Source organism: Equus caballus, chromosome 7 (genome assembly GCF_041296265.1).
Source record: "Equus caballus isolate H_3958 breed thoroughbred chromosome 7, TB-T2T, whole genome shotgun sequence".
Lineage (NCBI taxonomy): Eukaryota > Metazoa > Chordata > Mammalia > Perissodactyla > Equidae > Equus > Equus caballus.
The window spans coordinates 51,901,219-51,914,333 of NC_091690.1; positions in this window are offsets into that span (position 1 = coordinate 51,901,219).

Genomic DNA, 13,115 nt, shown 5'->3' on the forward strand with positions numbered 1-13,115 from the left:
ACCCAAAGACGGGAGGAGGGTGCAGCGACCCTGTGAACCACAGGGAGGGTGGCCTCTAGTGGCCAGCGCAAGGGCTCTGTCCGCAGCCGGCTCAAGGAGGTGGGGTGAGGATTTGGATGAGGGTGGGAGATGTGAAGAACACACGAAAGGACCACGACTTTCTCCCCTCGGCTCTCCCGTCACTCACTTCCCTTCAGGCACACCGCCCTCCTTTCTCAAACTCAGCAGGCACCATCCCACCTCAGGATCTTTGCACTTGCTGTTCCCTCTGTCTAGACCTTTCTTCCGGGAGATATCTGCATGGGTCTCCCTCCGCCTCCTTCAGGACTTGCTTCAAATGTCACCCTCCCCAACGTGACGCCTTCAAAATTCCACCCCCCCAGCCACCCCATCCTTCGATGCTATATGTTTTTTCCAGAGCAGTTACCCCCACCTGATTGTCTGAGTCAGCTGGGGCCTCAATAACCAATACCACAGACGAGGTGGCTTCAAGAAGACATCTCTTTCTCACAGTTCTGGCGGGAGGTGGGGGAGTGGAGTCTGACATCAGGGTGCCAGGATGGCTGCAGTCTTGGTGAGGGCTCTCTTCTTGGTTCTGTCCTCTCACCGCGTCTCCTTGGTGTCTGCACAGAGAGAGAGAGAGAGAGGGAGGGAGAGAGAGATCTCCTGTGTCTTCCTGTCTTTCTGGGGGCATTAATCCCTTGGGGGGGGCTCCACCCTTATGATGTCATCTAACCCTCATGGCCTCCTCATACCACCGCATTGTCAGGCAGGGTTTCAACATATGAATTGCTGGGGACACGCGACATTCAGACAATAGTGCTGATTATACGTATATAGTGTCTGTGTTTATTACCTCTGTCCCCACCAGATCACGAGGGCCGGGGTCCCTGTCCATCCGCATCACTGCTGGGTCCTTAAGACTCAGCATGTGGCCTGACACACAGCCGATGCTCCCAACACAGTAGGTGCAATAAAGACTTGTAGAATGGAAGGGGGCCGTGTTGCCTCACAGGGGACAGAGGTGCTGTGGGGGCCAGAGAGGACCCCCTCCTGTTTGATCTGGTGGCGGACCCGCCCTCATGGCCACAGCTGGCTCCTCCCTCAGGGAGGCTGTTTCATGATGTGGTCCTGGATTCCCTGCCCTTCCCTCCCCTCCCCCACGAGGACAGCCACAACATCAGCTCCCCGCCTGGGTCTCCATCCCCAGCCCAGGGTCCAGCCACCACCTGCGCTCCCCCCGGATGTCCCCCAGGCTCCCCAGGTTCGGTGCATCCCGAATTGATCTTGCATTTCGCCCCACTGGCTTCCCCCCACCCATGCTTTTGGTCCCCCACCGGTCTCCATCTTATGAGGGTCGGTCCATCCTCCACTTCCTAATCTGTCCCCACTTGTCCTCATCCTCCCAAAGCAGCCCAGTCGTCATGGCCACCTGGGCAGACGCTGCAGCCAGGTGTGTTGGACAGTGGATCTTGCCTCTGTATGCCTCAGTTTACCCAACTGCCAAATGGACTTGTAATAGTGCCTCCTCCCTAGGGTTTGGGAGAAGGATGAAATGAAGATGCAAAATGCTTAGAACACTGCCCGGCACGTAGCGACGGCCACTTTTAGAGGGAATTCTTACTGTTATTTTGTCATTCCTATTTCCACCTCTGCCCTCCCAGGGTCTGGCCGCCATCACCACGTTCCTGGCCTCCTGGTTGCCACCTGTGACCCCTCCAATGCACATGACAGTGGGAAGAACCTAGCTATAAAATTTTTTTCTTTTTCGGGGGTCGGCCCTGTGGCCGAGTGGTTAAGTTCCCTCGCTCTGCTTCGGCAGCCCAGGGTTTCGCTGGTTTGGATTCTAGGCACGGACATGGCACTGCTCATCAAGCCATGCTGAGGCGGCGTCCCACATGCCACAACTAGAAGGACCCACAACTGAAAATACACAACTATGTACTAGGGGGCTTTGGGGAGAAAAAGGGAAAATTTTAAAAAATCTTAAAAAAATTTGTTTTCCTTTTCAAATGATGCTAAACATTCACTTTATTTGTGGGGTTTTTTTTTTACATTTTTAATTTTAAAAATAGTTCATCTTTTTGAGGTATAATTGACATATAACACTATATTAGCTTCAGGGGTACAACGTAATGATTCAATATCTGTATATATTGTGAAATGATCCCCACAAGAAGTCTAGTTAACAATCATGAACTGAAAATAAAATATTTGTTCTAAATTTAAAAAATATTTTATAAAGATAAAATTATTATTATTTTTTTTAAAGATAAAATTATTTTTATGCACAATTTCCACCACACCAAAAAAATCTAGAGCAGGACTGTCTGATAGAAATATAATGTGAGGGACCGGCCCAGTGGTGCAGTGGTTAAATGTGCATGTTCTGCTTCGGCAGCCTAGGGTTTGCCGGTTCGGATCCCGGGTGCAGAATAGCACCACTTGGCACGCCATGCTGTGGCAGGCGTCCCACATATAAAGTAGAGGAAGATGGGCATGGATGTTAGCTCAGGGCCAGTCTTCCTCAGCAAAAAAAAGAGAAGGATTGGCAGCAGATGTTAGCTCAGGGCTAATCTTCCTCAAAACAAAGCGAAAAATCCGATGTGTGTTTTACACCCACAGCACATCTCGATTTGGACCGGCCACATGTCAAGAGCTCAATAGCTGCATGTGACCAGTGGCTACCGGGTGGGACAGTGCAGGAAAAATAACCACTACGCAGATGCAGCTGCCCCCCCGGGGCCTTCCCTCTTTGTTCCCAGATACTCTTTGCCTGAATCGGGGTTGACCCTTCCAGGCTGGGGGGCTGGTGCCCGGTCTGCACCTCCGTTTGGGCTGACTCTCCTCTTTCAACCCAATATCGCCCTCTTCTTCTCTCCTTTCTCCTCCTCCTGCAAGGTCCCACCCCCTTAAGCAAACCAGCCACCAGGCACCCCCACTCCAGGAACCCCCACTGGGCCGCCCCACGCTTGTCTATTTCCAACTGTGGCCACCACCTCAGGTCCCAAACACCAATGATTGTCACGAGCCAGCCCGCGTCGTGGGCTGTACCATTTCTCCCAGATGGCTAAGTTGAAGTCTTCGTCCCAGGTTCCAAATAAGGCTGTGACCTTATTTGGAAATAGGGTCTTTGCAGATGTAATTCGCGATGATGAGGTCCCACTGGACAAGGGTGGACCCTGAACGCAAGATGACTGGTGATCTTTTATTATGAGAAAAGAAGACAGAGAGAAACGCACACACAGGAAGAAGGTCACGGGGCCGCGGAGATGGAGATCCCGGTGCTGGAGCTGCGGATCAAAGAATGCCACCGGCCCGCAGAAGCCAGGAGAGAGCCCAGGAGCCCTGAGAGAGGGCATGGCCCTGCTGGCACCTTCACTTTGGACTTAGCTCCCAGCACTGTGGGAGAATCCGTTTCTGTTCCAAGCCCCCAGCTTGTGCTCATTTATCACGGCAGCCCCGGGAAGTTAACACAGCCTGTCCATGTCTCCCCTGCTTTGGGTCACAGCCTGCCCATCACCAGGCCCCTTTATGTGCCCTCAGGCTCCCCTGACCCCAACTGTAATAATCCCCAGTCGACTGTGTTATTGCTTATTAATCCTGGTGTCCCCTGTGAGAGCCACAGCCCCACCAAGACGCATGACAACTGTCTGAACTCCCGTTGTTCTCTTCAGAACATCCATTGTCACTTGCAGCGTGTCTGCACCAGCAAAGACAATGAGAAAACCAGCCACCCCTACTTCCTAGGGCCTCTCATGTTGGAATATGATACATATATAACAACTGTTTGTTGAATGACTAACTGAATGATTATGAAACTTAGCATCCTCAGATGCTAGCTTCTCCTTAGCTCTTCCCAGCTGTGTCTTAGTCTCCACAGCTGGCTTCTCAGATCCATTTGCCCGAGCCTTGCCCTACTGGCTTTCTCTCTCTTAAGCCATTTAACTGCCTGAGCATGACCTAGAAAGTAGGAACAACTATTATCCCCATTTTACAGATGAAGAAACAGAGGCTCAGAAACAGAGGTCATACGGTAGGAGAGCAGCCATCATCCCCAGCGCTCATCTGCATAGTCGCGATGCATTTAAAACTCAGAAAGCAACCCAATAAAAACACCAGCGAGGGGCTGGCCTGGTGGCATAGTGGTTAAGTTCACGTGCTCCACTTCAGTGGCCTGGAGTTTACTGGTTTGGATCCTGGGTGTGGACCTACACACTGCTCATTGGGCCATGCTGTGGTGGTGTCCCACATCGAAGGACTAGAAGGACCTACAACTAGAATATACAACTATGCGCTGGGGCTTTGGGGAGGAAAAAAAAGGAAGCTTGGCAACAGATGTCAGCTCAAGGCCAATCTTCCTCACCAAAAAGCATAACTAAAAAAAAAAAGAAAGAAAGAAAAGAAAAAGACTGACCTTACCAAGTGCTGGTGAGGAAACACAGCAACTGGAACATTGCAAGTGCGTGCAGTTTCTTGTATGTCAATGACACGTCAATAAAGTTGGAAACAACCAACCCATATGGTAACCTCAGGGCTCAGACACAAAAGCGCCCTGGCGTGGATTTCACTACGGGGGGACAGTCTTCCGGTGACTGTCTCTTGACGTCAGTGCGTGAGCTTTGTCACGGGTCCCTCAGCCGTTCCTAGAATGTTTTCGGGCCTCTCCACTCGTTTCCCAGGCTCCCGAGTGAATAAATCCTGTGCTGGGACTCCCTCCCGGGCTGAGCGGCGGCTAGAATAAATTACACCCTCTTGAAGAAAACATAAATAGCCGGAGAGATGCTCTCTCACGATAGATCACTTTCCTTGTCAAGCCTCGTTGCTTCCTTGGAACCACCCTGTCCGGACTTGCATGCCTTTATTACACTGAGAATTGTGCGAGAGAATGTTCTAGAAACGAGCTGTGCTCATTGTTCCCTTTTTGGCTGAAAGAAGGCAAAAGTCTTCTTTCTTTCAACAAATGTATCCTGGGCTACGGCCGTGAATAACACAACACTGGTGTCTCTCCTTGAGGTCTTTGTGGTGGGATGCAGGAGATTGACGGGGAACTCATTACTCAAATAGTTACATAGTTATGATTTTAATAAGGTCGCGTAGGAAAACACAGGCTTACAATAAGGGGAAGCAATCCAGGAGGACTTCTCTGAGGAAGCCACGTGTGAGTTGGGTCCTGTATTCGTCAGAATAGGTCAGGTTTCGCTACAGTAACACACAAGCCCAAATCTCAGGGGGTTAACGCAACCAAATCTGTTCCTCCCTCATGTTCGCTCATCCTAGCTGGTCTGGCGGGGACTCAGCTCAACACACTCAGGCTGAGGAGGCGCCCACCACCGTGTGACAAAACAGGACAAGACGGAGACTGGAGAAGCGGCCTTGAGTCTTTCGATGCCTCCACTGAGAAGTGGCTGACAGCCAGAAGTGATGTATGTCGTGCCCACTCCCTTTTCAATGGCCAGGACCAGTCAAGGCAATGACTTCATTGAATGTACTTCTCCACTCAATAGCTATTGTGCTACCCTAGAAACGTCTACACAGCATCTAAAGGATGAGTAGGAACGAGCCAGAAAAAGAAAGGAAGGAAGTGCATTCCTGGCAGAACAAATAGCACATTCAAAGACACTGGAAGCAAAGAGACAATGGGTCTATGACAGAAAGGATTTGCAACCCAGACCACTGTCTCCAGGCAAAATATTGATCAAGGGTGAGGAGCAAGTCAGCACATTTCAAAACACGGAAGGGCTCAAAAATTTTACCTCTCATGTTCTTATGTTCCCAGAAAGTTACTGCAGGATGCACTCCATCAAAACAAGGGGGTAAACCAAGAAAAAAAGAAGACATGAAATTGAAGAAATAGGGGTCCCAGCACAGGAGAGAGATGAAGAGAATTCCAGGGAGGGTGGTAGGACAAATTCCTAGGCAGAAAGAACGCAAGAGGAAAACAGAATGCTACCTATCGATTATCCTGCAGATCTGATCATTTGGAGAGTTAAACTGAGATGCCCTGCCAGAACTTTTAAGAAAGACAACTAAAGAAAAAGGAAAATAGGCAGTTAAGTCCAGGTGGAGAAATTATATATCATCATAATTACACTTCTCCACTGTGTCCTTCCAAGGGAAATAAAATTATATTTCCATAAAAGCAATAAAAAGAATGTGAGCCACCAAGACGCCAAGTAAATGTATGTCTCATAGGGTTGATGACTCAATGGCACCCTGGATGGCCGGGAGGCATCTCAAACTCCACTGGCCCCAAACTGAACTCCCCAAATTTGAGTCCTGACCTTTCTGTGGCTCCATGGCCTTCCCAATTCAGGTGTCTAAACACAACCTACCAAGGTTTGGGGACTAACAACCGCCCGGGTGAAGGTGCTCAGACCAATTTGGTGTGACCACTCCCACATTCTCCAACCTGACCAATCAGAGCAGTCCCTCCCCCAGGCCAGGTGGTTGGTTGTTTATGACCCGATCCTGGCTGGACCAACAAAATTCAGTACTGGGACTTCTGTTCAAACCCTGGGGCAGTTGTTGTCTCTTTCCAAGTGGCTACTGAGTGGGAATGACTGGTCTATAGTGCCAGGCAGAACTCTGCCACCCAAAGGGGAGCTTGAGGACATGAAAGCCCAGCCGAGCCCAGTGAGTTAGATTCCTGGTGACATTGGAGCTTCTTGATCCAGCCATGCCTGAAGTCAACACAACTCGTAGACCCCTAGATTTTCAGTTCCATGAGCCAATTCATTCCCCCCTTTATTTCTCTCACGCCAGTTTGAGTTGTTTTTTAGCTGACTTAGTTTTTACTTTCCCTGGAACTTCCAACTAAGCGAATCCTGATAAATACAGGCCCGACTCACTGCCAGCCATCGCACTAAAGAGTTGACGTGAACTATCTCATTGAACCCTGCGGGAGAGGGAATAATTATAATTCCCATTTAACTAATAAGGAAACTGAGGCTCATAGAGGGGAATCTATCTGCTCAAGGTCATCAGAGCCAGGATTCCAACCCACATCTGTCTGACCCCAAAGCCCGCTTCTCTTTGACCGTGAGGAGCAGTTGCCAGATTTGGAGGTTCAGAAGCAGGAGATATGGCATGGAGGGGGGGCGCTGGGAGCGGGCAAAAGCCTGATGCCAATGGCCAGAGCTCCTGGAACTTTCTGCAAAGGGCACCAAGGAGTTACGCAGGGTTGCAAGCAGAGGAAGTCACAGGAGGAAGGATGGACGGCCGCGTGGGCAGCGGGATCAACGAAAATAGCAACAAAAAGTAAAAACTCTCCAAACCACAATGCAATACCACTTCAGTCCCACTAGGATGGCTGAAATCAAAAAGGACAGAAGATCCTTCGCAAGGATGTGGGGAAATCGAGCGCCTTCTCCATTGCTGGTGGGAACGGAAAATAGTCCAATCAATTTGGAAGACAGCCTGGCAGTGCCTCAAAACAATAAAAATAGAATTAGCATAGGACGCCATCATTCCACTCCCAGGTATACACCCAGTAGAAATGAAAATGTATATCCACACCAAAAATCGGTACACGGAGGTTTATAATGGCATTTTTCCAACTAGCCGAAAAAGTAGAAATAACCTAAGTGTCCATCCACTGATGAATGGAGAAACAAAACATGGTATATCCATACAATGGAATATTAGTCAGCCGTGAAAAAGGAGTGACATGCTGATCAGGCTCCAACATGGATGGACCTTGGACGTCCTGTGCCGAGTGAAGGAAGCCAGTCACAAAAGACCACCTAGTGTATGATTCCATTCGCAGGAAATGTCCAGAATTGGCAAATCCATAGAGTTAGAAAATAGATTAGGGTTCCTGGGGGTTGGAGGGAAGGAAGAAATGGGAGTGACCGCCAATAGGTACGGGGCTTCCTTTTGAGTGATGAAATGTTCTAAAATTGTTTGTGGGGACTGTTACACAACCCTGTGAACACACTAGCAACCAGAGAACTGTAAGCTACAAACGCATGAATTGTATGATCTGTGAATCATTTCTCCCAAGAAAGCTGTTAAGAAATATCTGACATTTATTGAGTGGTTGGCTCTGGCCAGGCGATGTGTGAACCTTCTCCACCCATGAGCGAATTCATATTCACATGCTCACTGAGAAAGGAAAAGACTCTCGTGACTCCTCTTTTCAGTGGGGAGACTGAGATCAGAAAGGTTAAGCGAGTCACACAGTGAGGCAGTGGTCAGACCCCAGAGGCCTAGCATTTGAGGTTCCACCAGACCTGATCCTTGCACCCCATCCCCCATTTCACCTCGCACCCCTGCTTCTTCCCCTAAAGCCAAGCTCTTGCCCGATGGAGCTGATTTTAGTTTCTTTTTCTTTTCTTTCTTTTTTTTTTTGGTGAGGAAGATTGGCCCTGAGCTAACATCTGTTGCCAATCTTCCTCTTTTTTTTCCTCCCCAAAGCCCCAGGACATAGTTGTATATTCTAGTTGTAAGTCCTTCTAGTTCTTCTATGTGAGATGCCACCACACCCAGGATCCGAACCCGTAGATCCCAGGAGCTGAAGCACAGTGCGTGAACTGAACCACTACACCGCCCGGCCAGCCCAGAAATGAAGTCCTGATGCCAGCCACAGTGAACCTTGAAACACGATGCTGAGTGAAGAAGGCAGACACAAAGTCACACATTGCACAGCTCCATCGATAGGAAGCCTCCAGAGTCGGTACATCCATCGAGACTGAAGGCAGATTGGTGGCTGCCAGGGGCCGGAGAGGGGAAAGCGGGGGACAACTGCTTAATGAATGTGGGGTTTCCTTTGGGGTGATGAAACTGTTTTCAAACTAGAAAGAGGTGGTGGTTGCACAACATTGTAAATACACTCAGTGCTACTGATTCGTTCCTTTAAAATGATTAATTTCATATTATGTGAATATCACCTCAATTTATTTATTATTATTATTATTTTTTTTTTGGTGAGGAAGATTGGCCCTGAGTTAACATCTGTGCCAATCCTCTTCTATTTTTTTTTTTTTTTTTTGTATATGAGATGCCGCCACACCATGGCTTGACGAATGGTAAGTCACCGGGGATCTGAACTCACAAACCCCAGGCCGCTGAAGCAGAGCACGTGAACCCAACCACTAGGCCACCAGGCCGGCCGCTCACCTCAATTTAAAAAATAAAATGAAATAAAGTAGGCTAGGCCTTTGCTCACGCTGATTCCTCTGCCAGGAACACCCTTCTCTCTGCCTTCTTGTTATTCTGAGCCCAGCTCCCCTCGCCTCCTCAAGGACACATTTCCTGGTGCCCCGGATCTGAACGAGCCCCCAGTCGTTCTCCTACTACACGGTGGGGGTTCATTTGTTTACAGCACACACCACTGTGTGGGATTATCTTAGTAACTTGTGTATGGACAGTTTTGGTTCCCAGCAAAACTGAGCAGAAAGTATGGAGAGATCCCGTGATACACCCCCCCCGCCCCCGGCAGCCTCTCCTACTGTGGATGCCCCACCCCACGTGGTACATTGGTGCAACTGATGAAAGTCTGAGGTTGACGTCACAGTTCATCCTTGTTGTTGTACATTCTATTAACTTTGACCAACGTTTAATAACAGGTATCCACCATTATAGTATACTAGAATATTCTAGAAACTAGAATTGTTTCACTGCCCTAATAATCCTCTCTTTTCCCCCTATTCATCCCTCCCCACTCCATTAACCACGGCCAACCCCTGATCTTTTTACCGTCTCCATAGTTCTGCCTTTTCCAGAATGTCACAGAGTTGGCATCAGCCAGTATGGAGCCTTTTCAGACTGGCTTCTTCCACTTAGTAATAAGCATTTAAGGTTCCTCCACGTCTTTTCAGGGCTCAAGAGCTCATCTCTGTTTAGCGCTAATATTCCATTGTCTGGCTGGACCACTGTTTTTTTTTGGTTTTTTTTTTTTTTCAAGATTTTATTTTTTCCTTTTTCTCCCCAAAGCCCCCCGGTACATAGTTGTGTATTCTTCGTTGTGGGTTCCTCTAGTTGTGGCATGTGGGACGCTGCCTCAGCGTGGTCTGACGAGCAGTGCCATGTCCGCGCCCAGGATTCGAACCGACGAAACACTGGGCCGCCTGCAGCGGAGCGCGCGAACTTAACCACTCGGCCACGGGGCCAGCCCCTGGCTGGACCACTGTTTATTCATCCATCCACCTCCTGAAGGCCATCTTGGTTGCTTTCCAGTTTGGACAATGCTGAATAAAGCTGCCAGCAGATTGTGTGCAGGTTTTTCTGTGGACCTTACACTGTTCCTTAGGAGGGCACCAAGTCCATCCCTCAGGAGGGGATGAGGATGTAGCCCCACCCCTTAGAGGAAGGAGCATGGGGAACTTGACAAAGATTAAGGCCACCAAGGTGATTAGGAAATACTTGGGGGGGGGCTGGCCCCGTGGCCGAGTGGTTAAGTTTGCGTGCTCCGCTGCAGGCGGCCCAGTGTTTCGTTGGTTCGAATCCTGGGCGCAGACATGGCACTGCTCATCAAACCACGCTGAGGCAGCATCCCACATGCCACAACTAGAAGGACCCACAACGAAGAATATACAACTATGTACCGTGGGGCTTTGGGGAGAAAAAGGGGAAAAAATAAAATCTTAAAAAAAAAAAAGGGAAATACTTAGGGAGAGAAACTTTGAAGCCGTGCCAATGTCTTGTTTCTCCTTAAAATTTTGCTCATGAATTTTTTCGTGGATTCTGGCTGCAGCAACAATCACAGTGGTATTGGAATTGCAAGCTTCTGTTTTCATCATTGACTTACATTTATTCATTGGAATTCTTCCGTCAGGAAGATTTCTCCCTTCCCCTCATTTTAAAATTGCTTCAATCATGTATTTAAATAGGTATAAATGCATGGACATTTATTTTGTCCTTTGGGTTATAACCCATTACTACTACAACTTATTTTGTATTCAAATTGTTCCAGCTCTGGCCAGCAGGAACTCTTTTAGGCTGACTCCTCTGTCCTTTTAGCTTTTTTTTTTTTTTTAGCATTTTCTGATGCTGCAAGACGTTCCAGTCTCGTTTCGTATTTTCTCTGCCCCAGAACCAGCCATTTCTCCAAGGAGCCCTGGTTCCTCGTATTGGAAAATGGTATTTAGAGACCAAAATCTGGGTGCTGAGTGTTCTCATTGCTCGTGGGGTGTCTCAGCTTCTGGTCCCTCAGCAGACAGACCTAGGAAGCACGTGTGTACTAACCCACGTATGCACACATATCTATGTTTATTTTTGTGTCTACCTATTAAAGATAAACATGTCATACTGATAACCCTGGTCCAGCAGCACGGGGCTCATTTATAACTTCTTTCTCCAACAGCTGTCTGTATCTATGACATAGGTACTTATTTGTTCAAAACTAGCGTGTAATTGTTCCAGAGTTAACCTGTTCCCCTGGGAGAAACAAACAGAGCGACTGGAGTTCAGTGTTTCAGTACATGTCAGACAGATCTTTGAATGGGAAACCTCTGCGCGAAGCCCTCAAGCCTTGCGACTGGGAGCCAAGTCGGCCCCGGGCCTCCAGTTTGAGACCCTCCCAAACCAGGACCACTCTGGGCTCTGGCTTGGGCAACCGTCAGCTGGCAGCTCTCTGCAGCCATGTGGGTGCCTCAGGGCTGGTGGGAGGGGGCTGGGGGGAGGGGAGGCCCTGCTGCAGCCCTCTGCCTCTCTGGGTTAGGGGGGTCTGAGGGGACCCCAGTGGGAGGCTCTTTGCCCTTTCAGAGGCCCGGGCACGGCTCAGCGAGAGTGAGTGCAGACGGGGCGGGGCGGCCCCGGTGGGCGAGGGCCTTGGCAGCAGAACTGGCCGTGCCGGTGTGCGCCCGGGCACGCAGCAGCCGGGCGGGCTGTGGCAGGAGCGTGGAGGCCAGGGCTGCCCTTCCCCTGGGAAAAGACCCGGCTCGCCTGGGAGGCAGGGGGTGGGGACCGCTCGGGATGCTGGTGGGCCCTGAGCCGAGTCCCCACCTAATCCCTCCACGGGGATACAGTGGTGACCAATAGTCCCCTAGCTAACATTTCTTGAGCTCCAACTGTATGCCCCAGCTCTGTTCCACTTGTTCCTTTCATCCCCGACGACAGCCCTCAGAGTGGACACTGTTATTATCTCCATTTTACAATGAGGCCACCGAGGCCCCAGGGGGGCACCACTTGCCCAGAGTCTTAGACTGTAAGGTAGTAGAGCCTGGCTCCAGACTCCAAGCCCTTCACCTTTACCAACCACTGGGCAGAGGGACAGACAGAGTGTCCACCTTCTTGGATCTGGGGGTCTAGGGCAGAGGCACCCCATAGGCCAGATGAATAAATAAATAATGGAGGTAATTTCAGATGGTGCCAACTGCCATGTGAGATTGGGGAGATGGGGGACAGATCAGGGAAGGCCTCTCTGAGGAGGTGACTGGTGGGAAAGGCTGGGGGAATTTTGTTCCAGGCACACTGATCTCCAACTGCCAAGGTCTTGAAGTGTGTGAGGAACAGGGGGGAGGCCGGTGGGGCTGGAAGGGAGTAAGGCAGAGGGCGAGCGGGGGAAATCAGGAGAAACATGCAGGGCCTTGTGGGCGGTGGTGAAGACTTGGATGTTTTCTCTGAGGACATAGGGAGCCATGGGAGAGTTCGGAGCAGGAAAGGGAGTTTGAAGAACTGTTTTAAGGGCCGACCAGTGGTGTAGTGGTGAAGTTCAGTGCATGCTGCTTGGTGGCCGGGAGTTTGTGGGTTCGAATTGGGGGCAGGGACGTGCTGTGGTGGCCACCCACATACAAAATAGAGGAAGATGAGCACAGATGTTAGCTCAGGGCTGATCTTTCTCAAGCACAAAAGAGGAGGATTGTCAGCAGATTTTAGCTCAGGCTGCAAATCTTCCTCGGCAAAAAAAAAAAAAAAAGAATTGAATTTTGAGAACAGTTTTAAGAACTGTTGCCCCGGGTGTGGAATGGCGGATAGGGATGGAAGCACAGAGGGGTCTAGGAGGCTCCTGTCATCTCCCCGAGTCGCCAGGGTCCCAGTCTATGGAAAAGGGGCGGGGAGGTGGTAGGAGGAGGGGACGCTGAGCCGGGACTGCGGCCGGAAGAGCCTGCCTCCGTTGCGGGGGGCCCGCGCGGGAGGTGAGATTGCCGCCCCGGAGGTGAGAAGGTTCCCAC